Raw genomic sequence first — 17,757 nt, forward strand, 5'->3', positions numbered from 1 at the left:
AATTTTTACTCAAAAATTCTCTGCGTGTTCCATCAGTTCAAAATTTATGATACTGAAGTTAGCAAACGTCAAATAATTTTTGGAATTTAAACAAAATGATAAATTATAAAAAAAAAAATATTTTGAAAAATTGCACTTGTAGATTTTTTTATTTTCTGCATGTGCATTTTTTTAGTTTTTTTTTCTTTGCAATTGATTTGGTGAAAAAAAAAATCCTAAAATTGTTGATTGTCTGCAAACTTCTGGATCATCAAAATTTCGATATCCGATCAGCAATAAATGAAATAATTTTTTACTTCATCAAAACATTGACTCATTTTCCTCAATAACCAAATTAATTATTTTTTATCAGTAAACAAATAATTGATTGCCCCATAACTGAAACAACATTTCCCCAACAAACAAACGTAGACTAATTAAATGTCTCAATAACACTCTAAGTCACCTCTATCAACATCCCATACAGTGAACAATAAAATAGTGAACAGAGTTTCTAACATAGCGTTAAAATGATTCATTGATTGTGTTAACGTACTGACGTATAAGGTAAAATTCCTCCTCAAGACCGGCATTTAAAACAATTTTAACGTATTTCCTGTTGAACAAGGCCATCATCCATACGCTGGATTATATTATCATTGAAATTTTTATCTACTTAGTCTCTCAGGCAACAGAAAACTCGACACTTTAAACCACCTCAGCTGTCTTAATATAAACTCACAACACTTAAACATACAAAAACAAATATACCCAAGACGCTTAATAAAAAAATAATAATAATAAAAAAAAGTAATATTATAAATTAATTAACAATTCACTCAAGCATCCAGCTAATCGGTATGTAAATTATACAATAAACATAAACACGATACGATAAATATTTTATTGAAATATTACACGACATCCGATTGTCATAAAAATATATCTCAATTACACATATATATCTATATATATATATGTATGGTAATCAACGATATCAATCAAATGTATGCGCAGACGTGCATGCTCACGGATTATTATCTCATACAAATACATATATATATATATTGGTTGTAATAAACTCAGTACTTGTAACAATTAGTCGACAGCCCCCATGAATATCAAAATAAAAAAAAAAGTAATATTCAAATATATATATATATATATATATATATATATTTTGCGTGTACTTGCCATGTCCATAGCAACCAGACAATAATCTACAACGTACTGACTATAATATCACGATATAATATATATAAATATATGTATATGTAATAGTGCGTAGGAGTAGATTTGATATTTATATATATGTATATATGTAAGTAACATTAGCAAAGAGTATTGTACAGTTGACGACACTGCGTGGGCGAGCACGCTTCTTCGACATTATGACTTCATTCGCGATATCATTCAACGAATTACTGATATGTATATGTATATATATAAATATATATGTATGTGTGGGTGAAAACGCGCGATGTGGGAATGTGTGTTTATGGATGAGAATGGGTGTGTGTGGAGTAATAAAGTATACACGCACAATTACGCGATTCATTAGCTTCTAAGAATCCGTAAGACATCAAAATGATATGGGTTATTTCCGTCGAGTAAATTGTCCATTTAATTAATCGAGTCGTTGGGTACAAATTGCATACGCTTATAAATTGAAAATTTACGCAATTATATTATTACCAGACGTCTATATGGTTATTTTATTGGAGATAAATTATCGAGGAGATTTACTTTTTTTTTATGGCCCGGGGAAGATGGGCCGGGTATCATTTACTCATAATTAAATTTTTTTTGCTCTTACTTACACAGCAGTCTTTTAATTTTTGAGGAAAAATTACTAAAAAAAATAATTTTTTTCATTATATTTACAAATTTTCCGCTGGTGACTCAATTTGATTAAAGATAACAAGTAAAAGTGTTAAAATAATTAGAGCAGTAATAATTATGTTTAAAATAACTTTATCATTCAAATTTTTAAATTTACCGAGTCTTCGAAATTCATTTCAAATTTTTTACTTAAAAATTGAATTTCAAAATTTGACATGCCCATTTTCCCCCGCTTTTTTTTTCAACCACTCAAGAGGTGACTGCGACCCAATTAAAAAAATTTCCAAGTAAATTTACTTGATAGTTCACTCAGAAAATCAAATCCGTACTTCCGTACGTTAAAAATTCCGAATGTACGGAAACGCGATATCTCCGGAAGTATCCAATGAATTAGAAATTTTTTTTTTACATTTTTTTCCGACTACTTTTCTACGTAGACATACTAAAAATGGTAATTAAAATCCAGCTTTAATTACAAAAAAAAAAAAAAAATGTTGTGTGAAAAAAATTCTCAAGCGCTCCGAGATATTTAGTTGTGTTTGTTAATATTTATATTTATTATGAAGGGATCAGAATAATGAAATTGATTGTAATAAATGAAGACTATAAATAAAAAAGTATATGAGACGGAATAACAACAAAAGACGAGGTATTTATATATATATTTAAAAGTACATTTGTGTATACATGATACACAATGATGATGAGCGATACAGAATAGAGGGAATGAAAGCGGGAATGAGTGTAGTATAGCATTATCTTGCGTGTATGGGATGATGAGAATGTGAAGTAAGGAGTATGAGTCTTAACAGGTGTCGGGGGACTTTACAACGCCCGCGTGCTCCTCGAGAACAGAAGGCAGTAATGCCTTGAGTTTACACCTTCGACCTACGATCTCTACTCAATAGAAATAAATTTATTATATTTTTACTCGTATTCATAACACCATTTATTTTATTTTTTTATTATTTTAATTTATTTTTTTACCAAGCGTGATATTTAAATCATTTTGTCACCAATTACTGGCTTATTATCCCACAGCTGTGCAAATACTTTTGATTAATTTATAGATTCGTTAATAATTCAATAAGTTTTATTACCTCGAAAATTTTTACATTTTAAATTAAATCATTTATACTCGATTACTTTCTTAAATATACAGGTAATCATTTATTGAAGCCAAAAAAATATTATTCTTGTTTTAATTATAATTTAATTGAATTCTAAATTGGAAATTTGAAAATCAAAATCATTTTTTATTGATATCTTAGAGATTATTGCATAAAATATGACGTTTAGGTAGGTCACTGGAAAGGAAATTTGATTTCCTACAATTTAGGTCCTGGTAAAAAATCACCTAAGATCAATATTTTAGAAGTTATGGTCATTTTATGTCTTAGAAAAAAATTTGAGATTTTCCAAAAGTTTCCAAATCTCTTAAAACGGCTATATCTCGAAAAATAATGACTCTAGGACATTTTTTATGAGGACCAAAATTAAAGAAAATTAAATTTCCTATAACTTTGGTCCTGACAAAAAATATCCTAGAACCCATATTTTCCGAGATATCTTCATTTATATTTCTATATATAATTATACTTTTCCAAAAATTCCCAAACTCTTTAAAGCTCTCTATCTCCCAAACGATCGATCCCACGCAAATTTCCACCGACTCAAAAATTGTTACAAATCAAATTCCCTATCCCTCGAGCACCTCAAACGTCAACTTTCCCCAATATCATATCCCAAACTCCATAAAATTCCTTTCCCAAATTTCTGTCCCGTCAAAAAAATGAGTCTCACTAAAAACTGTCAATAAAAAACCCACAAAAATACAAACTAGCCATCCTAAATAAAACAAATAACAATAAAAGTCACCGATTATTTATACCCCAAATTTAAAACTCCCATATTAAGCATTTAAGTATTTTTCTTGTCCACATGAGGTCTGGGTTACATATAATAGTAATAGCCGGCTAAAAATAGTTATTATTTGTACATATGTATAGACTAATAGTTAAGGTAAACTGTGTAGTACTACAGGTGCGTAGGTGTATTAAATACATATATATACATATATATATATAAGTTAAACTACAGATATATCTATACTACTCATAAGTGGTACTCTTACTTAGAGAGAGAATAAAGAGTATAGTACAAGAGTGTCTGAGTATTTTCATTTCAGGGTGCACATAGGACATGTAGAAAGACACACTCAACATAACACAGAGTAAAGAGTAAGAGTGTACAGTGTACAGAGTGGTTGAGTAGAGACATAGCTCGCGTAAGCCGGCCAACTTGGGTGGTCCGTCAAAGAAGGGACCGCACGCGGAGTTCAAACCCCCACCATAAAAAGTTACCGGTGTGTTGTCTCCCCACTAGTTTGCCACGCGGGATACACATACCAACAACACACTCGTGTTCGTATTAACTATCTATCTCTCCCTTTCTTCTTCTCATTCTTATTCTACTCCTTTATACGTACTTGGACTGGTTACAACGACAAATGTATGTATTTATGTACATATATACAATGTATGTCCATGTGTGAGTGTGTGCATGTGTGGAAGAGCGTAACGCTTGCCGGCATGGCACGGTCTTCGAAATATCTCTCAATTTACTCGAGTGAATTCCGAGCGCGGTGGTTCGAGACTAGTGTCAGTCAGTCAATGTGCCGAGAGAGAGAGAAGACCTGAGAGAGGATGGAAATAAATGTGGAAGACAATTAGGGATAAAAAAAGATACTTTTTTTGGGGTTTTGTTTTTGCAGGTGGAGTCGCATTGCACCGAAAATCGCAATCGCGGTTTATGAAATGATCAAGGATCTGGATGATGGGAATGGTGGAAATTTAAAGCTGATAATTATTTCGTACTATCTCGAGAAATGCGTGTGTGTATTTTGAGAATTTAACCGGGAATGCTAATTATTGGGATCATGAAGCCGAGGGCTTTTTAGGATGGCGATGAGTCGGAGTAATTGTTAATTGCTGGTAATTTTAAGATAAATTGTCAAATTTATGAGACAAATATTTTTAAGACCAGAGTTTACTTAGAATTTTTTTTTATTGCAGTTGGAATTTTTTTTGAGAATTTAATATTTCGGGAATTGAAATTTTAATTTTTAAATATTTTTAGAGGAAGGGGGGGGGGGGGCGAAACGGGATAGGCCGGCAAAATGGGATACTCTCAAAATTTCGTCAAAATTTTTTTTTCTCGAAAAACTTTCGAAAATGGTCAAAAATGACATCTAGTATAATTTTACACTATTAAAAGCTAAAAAAAAACATTTTTATATTTTTTGCGAAAAGTATATTATTGGCGCCAATTTCAAATTTTGAAAAGAAATAACAAGGAAAAACTTTTTTTAAAAAAATGTTGAGAGTAAATTTTATTACTTACATCAATTTAGAAAGACATTATTACATCAATTTTATTCACTTGAAAAAAAAAAAAAAATTTACTTTTTTTTGGGGTATCCCATTTTGCCCGCAGAAAATAAAAATTTTTTTTCTGATGGCAGTCTAAAATTATATTTATTTCAAATAGAATCAAAATGAAGCCAATTTACGATATTTATGTCCCTAGTCACTAAATTTTTCGTTAAGTATCCCGTTTCCCCCCCCCCCCCCCCTTCCCCTAATTACCATGGGGTGAAATGGAGATTTTTATTTTCTCAAATTTCCCATCATTCAGTGAAAAATTAAAAATTTAAAATATCCAAATAAATCAAAATTTCGAAAAAATAATTTAAAATTCAAATCATAAAAAACCTGACACCGAGAAATGACTTTTTCCATTTTCGAAAAAAATAACCATATATAATTTCCCGATTGTTTTCCAACAATGAAAATTAGCATAACACTCGTCCCTAAAATTAGTCAGTATAAATTAAAGAAAAAGTATTTAAAGCCCGCGCGCGTAGCGTCCGGGATCCGAGGGCTAGCATCTAGTGGCTGTCAATTGAGAGGCACGCGGAACGGCGTTCCACAGAACACAATAAAGAGCATAATGTAATACCCGATACTGTAGTGGTCCATGCCCGAGAATAAGAGAGAATAAGACTGGAGACAGGAGACAGAAGACAGGAGACAGGCGAGGGCAAGGGCAGAAATAAATAAAGAATCCGTATCGGATGAACAGTAGGCAGGGAATTGCATCAACTAAACGCTCGGGAGCCGAACATACATATATATATATATATATATATATCTCCATCAATAGCCACCCCATCATCTCCAGAATAATTTTCTCACTGGTTATTTAATTAATTACTCGCTAAACTGCTAATGTAATGACACCACCAGCAACAAAACTTTTAATCCCGTCGAATTGGTTACAGGACTTTTGAATAAGTAATTACTCGGGCGATTGAACCGCGCGTTTAATTTAAAAATATAAACCCGAGTATAAATAAAGAATCGTCGGGTGTTAAAAGTGTAAGTAAGAGTATATAATATATGTGAGATGAGATGAAAGTATTGTGAGAGGAATGACGAGGGTGATTTGTTACGGACATTTGTCACGATGTGAGCTCTACTCCGGATTGCATCGAGTCGAAAATAATAATAAGAGTCGATGGGTATGGGTATGGGTGGGTACATAAAGTAGTTGATGTTTAAAAATAAATGCAATGGGAGAGCGAGATTGCTGCCGTTAAACAGATCGCGCTCAAAGGCCATATCTCCCGGCGGAGGATGCGTTGCTGAGGACTCCACTGAGGACGTAAGAGACCGAGCAGGGAGTTGAGAGCTAATCGGCGGCCGCGTGGCTCTCCGTTACCGCAACGGTTACTTTGGTTAAGTGCCGGGGTCATTGAGAAAATTGTGGGTCTGTTTGCGCACTGTCAGCCACGACTCAAGACTGAGATCTCGGGACTGGTTTCATTCAGGTTAACTCAGGAGACAGGCCTATACTTGTAGGGGGCCATGTTTACCGATAAATCGCTCTATCAGCTCCGTGGTTTTGTTTTCTTTTATTGGAAAATTTATTTGCTTTATTTACAAAAAATGCCGAGAGCGGGGTTCGAACCGTCGACTTTAAAACTGGAGACTAAAAATTTTGATTATGAATTTTTTTTTTACTGGGAGCGGTATTCGAATCCTCGACTTTAAAACTGGAGACTAAAACTTTTGATTATGAATTTTTTTTTTTACTGGGAGCGGGATTCGAACCGTCGACTTTAGAACTGGAGACTAAAAATTTTGATTATGAATTTTTTTTTTTACTGGAAGCGGGATTCGAACCCTCGACTTTAGAACTGAAGACTAAAAATTTTGATTATGAACTTTTTTTTTTTACTGGCAGCAGGATTCGAACCCTCAACTTTAGAACTGGAGACTAAAAATTTTGATTATGAATTTTTTTTTTACTGGGAGCAGAATTCGAACCCTCAACTTTAGAACTGGAGACTAAAAATTTTGATTATGAATTTTTTTTTTACTGGGAGCGGTATTCGAACCCTCGACTTTAAAACTGAAGACTAAAACTTTTGATTATGAATTTTTTTTTTACTGGGAGCGGGATTCGACCCCTCGACTTTAAAACTGGAAATTAAAAATTTTGATAATGAATTTTTTTTTTACTGGGAGCGGGATTCGAACCCTCGATCTGAAGTTTGAAATTGAAGAAATTTTTCTTAGTCGGCCTAAGAATTAAATTAAAAATATATAAATAAATAGATTGCGATAGTAATTAAGGATCGTAATAAAAAAAAAAATTAACTGTAGTCATCGGAGCCGATATTTAAAAATATCATGAGTAAAAAAAGTGATTGTTAACTACCCAAGTTTCCGGTTAGCTGTATCCATCTGTCCATAAGTAGTTTTCGAAATAAATCTTTTTCCGCGCTCCGTGACGATCAGAATGCGACAGGTTGGCGAGGCAAGTTCAAGTCCCAAGTCGCGGGCACACAACTAAACCGCGGAGTCGTAGTAACATGAACATACTACGCACACAAACACAAGTTTATCACTGAGTGTGCTGGCTCTCAATGTGGTGGATAAGTTAAAAGTCCGCGGTCAGATGGTGTAGAAGCATCAGGAGATGGTTTGGATTTTTTGTCATGCCCAAGATGCGCTCTCGGTTGCCTGCGGGCTCTTCTCTAAAGAGTTGAGTCCACGTCCACGTCCACATCCACATCCAGCAGTCAGCAGACCGTAGTCCGAAGCGTAGTAGCTTACATTACATTAGTACTTAAACTTGGAGCGCAGCTCCTTAGCTCGGGTATGCCCAGCAGAAGCCCGGTTCGCGGTTATAGGTGTAGATGTTGCTGCAGATATATAAATATAGATATAGATATAGGTTCGGATGTTAATTCTTCATTCGCCATTCTTGATTCGCGACTCTCCATTCCTCCATTCCCGTCGACCGACATCAGAGCCCTCCAGCTTCACCTTAAACTTTTCAGTCCCGATGCGTACAAGTCGAGTCGTCAGACGCTCGTCCATCCTTTACTCAGGATTATGTCTTCCGCGAACAATAAACCTTGTAAAAGTTAACTCTGAGGTCGTTGAATCCTCCTTACACCGAATTCATCCGCCAATACACATCACTTATTATTACTTTTTATTGTTATTGTCCATTGACAATAGACTCTTGATTTAACTGGCCAACAAAATAACTCAACGGGATTTAAACTGCACTTTATTACATCCAGATGATGAATAATTCAAGTTATGACGTTTATTTATACCCCGATTCATTCTATCCGTTTATTATAATTATTACCCAATTAATCACAAGCCCGCTCGACATTTTCTGTTCTATCGAGTAATTAAAATCCTTTTATTTTCTTTTCTTCTGCGGAAAATTAAAATTTTTACTAACAAAAGCAATTTTTTTTTTTTCATCGCAATTTAGACACTTCAATTCAAGTTATTTTCAAATTTCAAAGCATTTGAAAATATTCTCGAGCGTTTTCGGAAGCTTCAAAGTCGCGACTTGCGGATGTACGGATGTACGGACTCTCTATAACTCGGGAACTTATCAGCCGATTTTGATCAACTTTTCACTCATTTCCGGTGTTTACTATTCTATATGACCCACAAAATTTTTTTATCAATCGGACAAACAGTTTTCGAGTTATCCAAAGAAAAAGATGGCAAGAAATTTCCAAAGTGGTTTCAATTTTTTGTTCATTACTCGATAACCAGTTGCCAGATTGGTTTGAAAATTAAATCTCATGTACACTTCGATTATTTCCCTCCATCGCCACATAGGCGATTAAAATCGATCGATTTTTTAAAAAATATTTCTGTTTTCTTCTGCGGAAAATGGAAACTTTCACTAACGAAAACAAATTTCTTTCTTCATCACAATTTAGACACTTCAATTCAACTTATTTCCAAATTTCGAATCATTCGAAAATATTCTTGAGTGTTTTCGGAGGCGTCAAAGCCGCGACTTGCGGATGTACGGATGTACGGACTCTCTATAACTCGGGAACTAATCAACCGATTTTGATCAACTTTCCACTCATTTCCGGTGTTTATTATTCTATATGACCCACAAAATCTTTGTATCAATCGGAACAATAGTTTTCGAGTTACCCAAAGAAAAAGATGGCAAGAAATTTCCAAAGTGATTTCAACTTTTTGCTCATAACTCGATAACCAGTGGCCAGATTGATTTGAAAATTAAATCTCATGTACACTTCGATTATTTCTCTCCATCGCCACACAGGCGATTAAAATCGACCGATTTTCCAAAAAACTTTTTTTTTTTCTTCACAAACTCTAAATGAATTGCGAGCAAAAGTTAAATTATATCACACTTTCGTGTGATTAATTACTCAAAATTTTTTATGTTCGTGTTGAACATGACAATGAATTAATAATCCAGATAACAAATGATTAAAAATATAATTTATATAATTCACGTGGAAAATAGATGGCATATATATAAGTATATAGATATATATATTAAACAGTTACAATAAAAATGAGCAATAAAAATTAGTGGTTAAACACGATGGTAAAAAAGTTGAGCCGATGTAAATGTCATATATAAGATCGGGAATAATTAGCGGCGCCGAGAGACAGGTGAAGAATAGCGTCACGCCTCTTTGCTGTAGATGCACTACACGCGAACCTCGCATATTGTAACCTCTCGGTTTTGTATTATTATTTCTTCCTTCTCTACTTCAATTTTTTTTCCTCTTCCTTTTTCCTTACTACAATTATTATTGTTATTATTATTATTTTTATTCCTCTTCCGTAGCAACTACAATGTATGCCCGTATCTTTTATTACAATCAATAAGTACATACGCGTTTATGTGTAAGCTACCATTACCATTATCCACTCAATGTTTCAATTAATTTATAAATAAAATTTTAAATTCAATTACTGATGATGACTAGGCCACAGAAAGTCATCGGAATGATTCTTAAGAGGGAATGGAAGCAAAACTAGACCTTAGTAGTGGCCTCTAAACTATTTTGTACCAAAGGCTATTGGATTTTTTTGCATAACTGATGTTATTTTCTGGTTCAAATTATACTAGATATAAATTTATGAGCTGTCATTGAATCGGAATTTGTAAATTTAATTATCGCCTCAATGGAAAATGAAAATTGTTTTTTCAAAAAATTAGTCGATGAGATTTTTTTTAAAATAGAATTTTCGTATTTAGCCCGTACGAAAAATATATATATCTGGGATATATACAGGCAAAATTGAATATGTCTCATATATGGGACATATATTCAGATTTGCCTAAATATATATGGATATATACTTTTTCCGTACGGGAGTATAGATTTCATTCTAATTTTTTGAAATATTTTTGAAGTAAAAATAAATTCTGGAAAAAATAATTTAGATTTTAGATCGGAAATCAATTAAATTTTTTTTTTGCAAAAAATTTTGGAGTTCAAATTAAGAATTTTTTGATTGATTTACTTTTTTGGGCTCTGATTTACTCAAATCTGTATAATCAAAAAATTAGATCTAGATCTAAGAGCGAAATTTAGATTTCTGTAGATCTGAATTATTTTTCGTAGGGTAGAAAAAGAAAAATTTGACGTGAGATCTAGATCCTAGATTTGAATTTTTGTGAAGCAGAAAAAAATTTTTGGAGTTCAAATTAAGGATTTTCTGATTGATTTAAATTTTTGGGCTCTGATTTACTAAAATCTGTGTAATTAAAAAATTAGATCTAGATCTAAGAGCGAAATTTGAATTTTTGTAGATCTGAATTATTTTTCATAGGGTAAAAAAATAAAAATTTGACGTAACATCTCGATCCTAGATTTGAATTTTTGTGATGCAGCAAAAAATATTTGGAGTTCAAATTAAGGATTTTCGGATTTACATTTTTGGACTCTGATTTACTCAAATCTGTATAATTAAAAAATTAGATCTAGATCTATGAGCGAAATTTTGATTTTCTGTAGATCTGAATTATTTTTCACAGGGTAGAAAAATAAAAATTTGACGTAAGATCTAGATTCTAGATTTGAATTTTTGTGAAGCAGAAAAAAATTTTTGGAGTTCAAATTAAGGATTTTCTGATTTACATTTTTGGGCTCTGATTTACTAAAATCTGTATAATTAAAAAATTAGATCTAGATCTAAGAGCAAAATTTGGATTTCTGTAGATCTAAATTATTTTTCGTAGGGTAGAAAAATAAAAATTTGACGTAAGATCTAGATCCTAGATTTGAATTTTTGTGAAGCAGAAAAAAATTTTTGGAGTTCAAATTAAGGATTTTCTGATTTACATTTTTGGGCTCTGATTTACTAAAATCCGTATAATTAAAAAATCAGATCTAGATCTAAGAGCGAAATTTGGATTTCTGTAGATCTGAATTATTTTTCATAGGGTAAAAAAATAAAAATTTGACGTAAGATCTAGATCCTAGATTTTAGATTCGAATTTTTGTGAAGCAGAAAAAATTTTTCTATCGTCATTAACTAATTTCGAGTATCATTGAAAAAACCAAAAAATTATTTATTAACTCAAAATTAATAAAACATCAGCCTGGAAAACTTCAATTACTCGAACGTCAAAACTAATTAACAATAAATTTGAATATATAGTCTGGTAAAAATAAATTTATAAATAATTCCAGCCGATGGAAGCATAAATTACACACATATATGTAATATATACATATATTTAAACAGTAAAGTGGTATTTACACAAATAGGAGTTTAGTTTTTAACTGAAAAACAAGTTAACGAGGTGATTTAAGTTTGTAATAGTGTGTAAGCTAAATAAAAGCCATCTCTAGTCTCTAGCCTCCAGTTTCCAGTCTCTAGTCTCTAGTCTACGTTGCAATTTCATCGTTCAGTGCAATCGCGATGAATTTACCACAGACAGGTCGTCTCTAGTCCGTTTACGGTCCATGTGCATCAGAGTCCTCAATCCAAACCTCATATATATATATATATATATATATACATATATTGATTTTGCGTAATAAAACCAAGAAAAATTAAAAAAATAAAAATCTCAAGTATTTTATACATATATATTTATATATTTTTTATCGAACGCAGTTGCATAATCGGTTATAACAATTTACGTTTAAGATCAAGTGGTTAGCGGGTATTAAATTATGGTCATTCAATTAACTATTTATATGTTTATATACATTGTTATTCAATTATCTTTGATTAAATATTTTTAAAACTTTATTATTTGTAATTTATATTCTTTATTGCTCGTAAAATATATTACTCATTCTAATTAATAATTTTCTGTTGGCTGTTCTATTAATAGAAAAAACATTTTGTCAAGTATATATTTAATTGACATGCGAATAAATGTTTATTGGAGGTAAATAATTTATTTGCAAAGCTCGTAATGGGCATAAAAAAAATCAGTTGCAATTTTTTTTGCCACTTGTATACACTGTGAAAAATCGGGAGTGAATCGGGATTTGATTTTAATCCAAATTCACTCCGCCACTCGGAGTTCCGGAATTTAAAAAAAAAATTACTCCGCATACGGAGTGAATTGGGAGTTTTTTTTTAGCGGAGTGACGCGGATTTTATTTCACTCCCAATTCACTCCGGTCTGGAGTTTTAACATTTAATTGAATTTATATTAATTTATATTAAACTGTTAAACTGTTAAAAGATCAGTAATGTAATACGTGAGTTTTTACTTCAATTTTATTTAGTGCCCTCCCGAGTCAAAATATTAGACGTAAGTTGAACGTTCTTAACGTTTTAAACGTAAATTGAACGTTCTTAACGTTTTAAACGTGAATTGAACGTTTTTAACGTTTTGGAAGTAAATTGAACGATTTTTTTGTATTTTGGTTCGTAAAAAATTGATAATTTCATGAGTTATGATTTTAGATTTTTGGAATGCTCATGTTTTCTTATTGCAAGTCTAAATAGATTTTAGTTACGTTTTCGATTTATGATACTCTAATCTACGTTTTGAATAATTTAAAAACTGTCAAATTGAGTTTTTAATGTTCAAAACATTCAATTTACGTTTAAAACGTTCAATTTACGTTCAAAACGTTAAAGACCTTCAATTTACGTTGAAAAGGTTCAAAACCTTAAAAACCTTCAATTTACGTTTAAAACGTCAAAAACATTCAATTTACGTTTAAAACGTTAAAAACGTTCAATTTACGTTTAAAACATTAAGATCGTTCAATTTACGTTCAAAACGTTAAAAACCTTCAATTTACGTTTAAAACGTTAAGATCGTTCAATTTACGTCTAATATTTCGACTCGGGCTGGTAGAAATTTTTTGGACTTTTCTCTGAAGAAGTTTTTAGAACTTTGAAAAAATCTTTAGAATTTTAGAACTGAGTTTTTTAGGAAAAATTCCGAAAAATTTCCACCAGGGTGGAGTTATTTTTTATTAATAATATTTTCGAAACTCCTTTCCGGAGGAATTAAATTATTAAAACATTATCTACTCCGTGAAAACTTCCCTTCGGTGTGAATTTTACTCCGAAGGGAGTAAATAATTTAAAAATTCATTCACTCCGGATTTGATCCGCATTCACTCCGCGAATTTTTTACAGTGTAATAAAAATTTTCCGGTCTCAAATTCAAAATAAAGAAAAAATTACGCGGCAATTTTTTGTGCGCGAGAATTTGAAAGTTAAAAAAATACCCGAAGAATTTTCATATATTTATCGGAAAATAAAATAAAATAAAAAATTTTAATTCAAACACAAAAATAAAATTCAACTGCTTAATGACAACATGCAAAGTAAACAAAAATATTTAATCGATAAAAATTCAACCTCACATATTTTAAATATATTATCAATATCATTATATTTTTATTGATCAAATAGATTATTTTCCCATAAAATAAATTAACCCATATATAAATATATACACATGTATACTAATAGACGTAAACCTAATTAAATAAGGATATTGACATAGAAATAACAATAACAAAGAAATAAATATACGTTGCGTTATATATATATTTAATATTAAATAGGCTGTCAAATGAATATTTTTAACGACTGTACTGAATTTCATAACGTCAGTTAATAATATATATAACACAGTACTATATATATAAGAATCATGAACTCATGACGATAATCATTAATCACACAAAATGAATAATTCCATTTGCGTTTTATTTTATAAATATATATGTATATATATATTTTTTCTCTGATCTTATTACGCATTGACGTGTACAATCAAATTGATTTAGTGTGTACCTACACGTTGAGAAACAAATGTAATATAGCCATATATAACCACATATATACATATATATATATGTTGACATATATGAGTAGTGCGTGACGCATTTAACCGAGTGTGTTCTCTCTAATATAACCACGTGTGCGTTTTAAATATTAAAAGCTCGACTAAAATTCAAAACGCACTAATTTTACTCCCGCTGTCGAACTCATCGCGAAATTACGGGGTCTGCATAGAAGCCAATTCGTAGATAAATAATAATAAAAGTGATTTAAGGTTTTAATCTCCCGAAGGAATATATATATATATATATATATGTTTGCCACCCACTTTGTGTGGTAATTTTAAATCCTGTCATTTACCGTCCGCGGATTTGCTGCTCGTAAACTAAATACACTTTAGCACAAGTAGTTTGATAAAAGAAAAATAAAAGTAAATATATATAAGAAGTTAGGGAGTGAAGAGGAAAGAAAAGAGAGAATGAATGCTAAAGCTAAAGCAACATTGAGTTTTGTTGTTTTGTCGCGTCACGACCCGACGACAGGTTCACTTTTCTGTCCGGTCTTTCGTTTCTCGTTTATTCTCACATGCTATTTTGTTATACCCGCGAATGTATGAAACTTTACTGCTGTACTTATTCGTTATGTTGTTTAACTTTTTTTTTTTATTTGTTTTACTGTTTACATATCAGCGGAACGGGTATCGCGATTAACACTTCGAGAAACGAGAGGTGAATATGCCGTAGAAAATAAAATTTATTGTGAGGTTTTTGGGGGGAATCGTTATGAGTTATGAGAATTTTCGCTTACTTAATTTATTGACTCTTGTTGTTAATTAGCTGTTTGTTTTACTTTTAATTGATAGACGGTTTGTTTGTAGAAAATATAATTAAGACGCGGATCGAGAAATGTGGAGCGTTTTATCTACCGCTTGCATCAAATACTAATTACTCGAGATAGAAATAGATTTTGCTGGAAAATTTATATATATTTGTGATAAATATGTTAGAAAAGGATTCAAGTGACCGTAGAAATATTTTTTTTTATTGAGTTAAAGAAACGAATCAAAATATCGAGGTCATAATTTGGATAAATTTAAAAAAATGAAATTTCCAAATTTTTTATTTTTTTTTATCGAAATTAGTTCGATTCAAATTTTAATTTTTATGTAAAAAAATCTTCGGTACTCAAAAAAATTTTTTTTTTTAAATTGAGTTAAAAAAAAGAATTAAAATATCGAGGTCATAATTTTGATAAATTTTATAAAAATGGAATTTTCAAATTTTTAATTTTCTTATTGATATTCGTTAGATTCAAAATTTAATTTTTATGTAGAAAAATTTTCGGTACTCAAAAAAATTTTTTTTTAAATCGAGTTAAAAAAAAAAAATCAAAATATCGAAGTCATAATTTTGATAAATTTAAAAAAAATGGAATTTTCAAATTTTTAATTTTTTTTTTATCGAAATTAGTTCGATTCAAAATTTAATTTTTATGTAAAAAAATCTTCGGTCCTCAAAAAAATTTTTTTATTAAATTGCGTTAAAAAAAAGAATCAAAATATCGAGGTCATAATTTTGATAAATTTTATAAAAATGAAATTTTCAAATTTGAAATTTTATTTTATCAAAATTAGTTCGATTCAAAATTTAATTTTTATGTTAAAAAATTTCGGTCCTCAAAAAATTTTTTTTTAAAATTACAGTTCAAGAAAAAAAATTAAAATTTCTAATGAAAACTTTGAAATTTCCATTAATTATTCGTAAAAATAATTAATTAATTTTTTCCACGCGTAATTGCATATCAATGTGCAAATTACGTCTCATAATTACTGCCTAGAAAATCTAATAGATTTAAATGACTTTTTTTTTGTAATTGAACTTCATCGCCATTAATTAAAAAAAAAATCCTAATTATTTAAATCACCCGCGAGTTTTTGCGATGAATTTTTCTCGCAGTTTGCAAAAAATCTGAGTTTTAAAAATCGTATAATATATTATATGAATTACTAATATATTCTAGATGAACGTAACCGCGTTTTTCATCATCGAGCAATTGAAATTCTCGTGGAATAATATTTGTACACCGAAGAATTTTAAGAATTTAAATTCAAAGTTTCTTAAAAAATAATGAACGCGAATCATGTACATTTTTTTTTTATATTATTATTATTAAGTCTCAGCTATTTAAAGCATATGCAAATATATACAACGAGTTTGTTATCATATATGATAATGAGCACGTTTACTCTCGGATCGGCTTTAACAAGATCAATAGATCTTACCACACACACACACGCGCATTTATCGAATAACTAATACATATATGTGTATAAATATATATTTATACATTTGCAAAATAATTTCAAATTCATAGTAAATCAATCAATACCAACTTCTACAATACGTCTGCTCAATTTCAAATAGTAACACAAAAATCGAATTTTTGAAACATGTACAGCTGCCCAATTTCAAAACACAGTAGGAAAAATTTTTCCAAAGCGATTTTTTGGTATTTCTAGTTCTAGAGGAGTCTTGTGACCATGATCCTGATCAATTCATAATTCAAAAATTGATTTCTCAGTTACTCTGTTTTTAAATTGGGCAGCAAGACTCCTCTGGAATTAAAAGTACAGTAGCTTTATAACTCAAACCTCGGTAAGTTCAAAACTTTCACGGAAAAAAATGAACTATATAAATTGAGAATGACAAGTAATATAATGATAAAGTGATCAGTAAATACTATCATTCTAAATAGTAATTTTTTCGTTTATGATTCAAACGTGAATAATTACAGTATAAGTATAAAAATTTATTATTTATGTAAGAAAAATTCCTATTTGAACTTTAAAAATCGTAACTGATACTTAGAAATTAGACGACACGTATTATAAAATTTACTATTTGAATGTTAAAATTCCCCATATTGACAACTGGGTTCCGGGTTATAATTTCAAATAGTAATTTTTAAAGTTTTTTTTTTTTCCGTGTTTGTAACTCAAAAATGTTTTTGATTTCCTTTCCTCGCCAATCTAAAACCTCTATTACTTAAGGGGATACGCTACCGGACCTCTTTCTCACACTCAGAAAAATAAACAGGACTGTCTTTGTTGCACTTGTAGAGTAAATGAGAATTTTGAAACAATTTTTCTCCGAGACGAATTAGAATTTTTGAAAATACGAAATTTCTAGCTCTTTGTTAAGGTTTTAAAAAACTCTAAAGACTCTCTATTTTAGGTTTCCAGTGTGTCCGTGAATTAAATTGAATTGAAAATCGGTTACCGTTA

At 30.6% G+C, this 17,757-nt stretch overlaps 1 protein-coding gene across 1 annotated transcript in view; it reads right to left on the bottom strand.

The window, feature by feature from the left end:
* Positions 1-17,757, bottom strand: part of LOC130669828 (bromodomain-containing protein DDB_G0270170-like) — a 40,361-nt gene that overhangs the window by 19,986 nt on the left and 2,618 nt on the right. The window lies entirely within an intron of this gene.

Source organism: Microplitis mediator, chromosome 6, assembly GCF_029852145.1.
Source record: "Microplitis mediator isolate UGA2020A chromosome 6, iyMicMedi2.1, whole genome shotgun sequence".
NCBI lineage: Eukaryota > Metazoa > Arthropoda > Insecta > Hymenoptera > Braconidae > Microplitis > Microplitis mediator.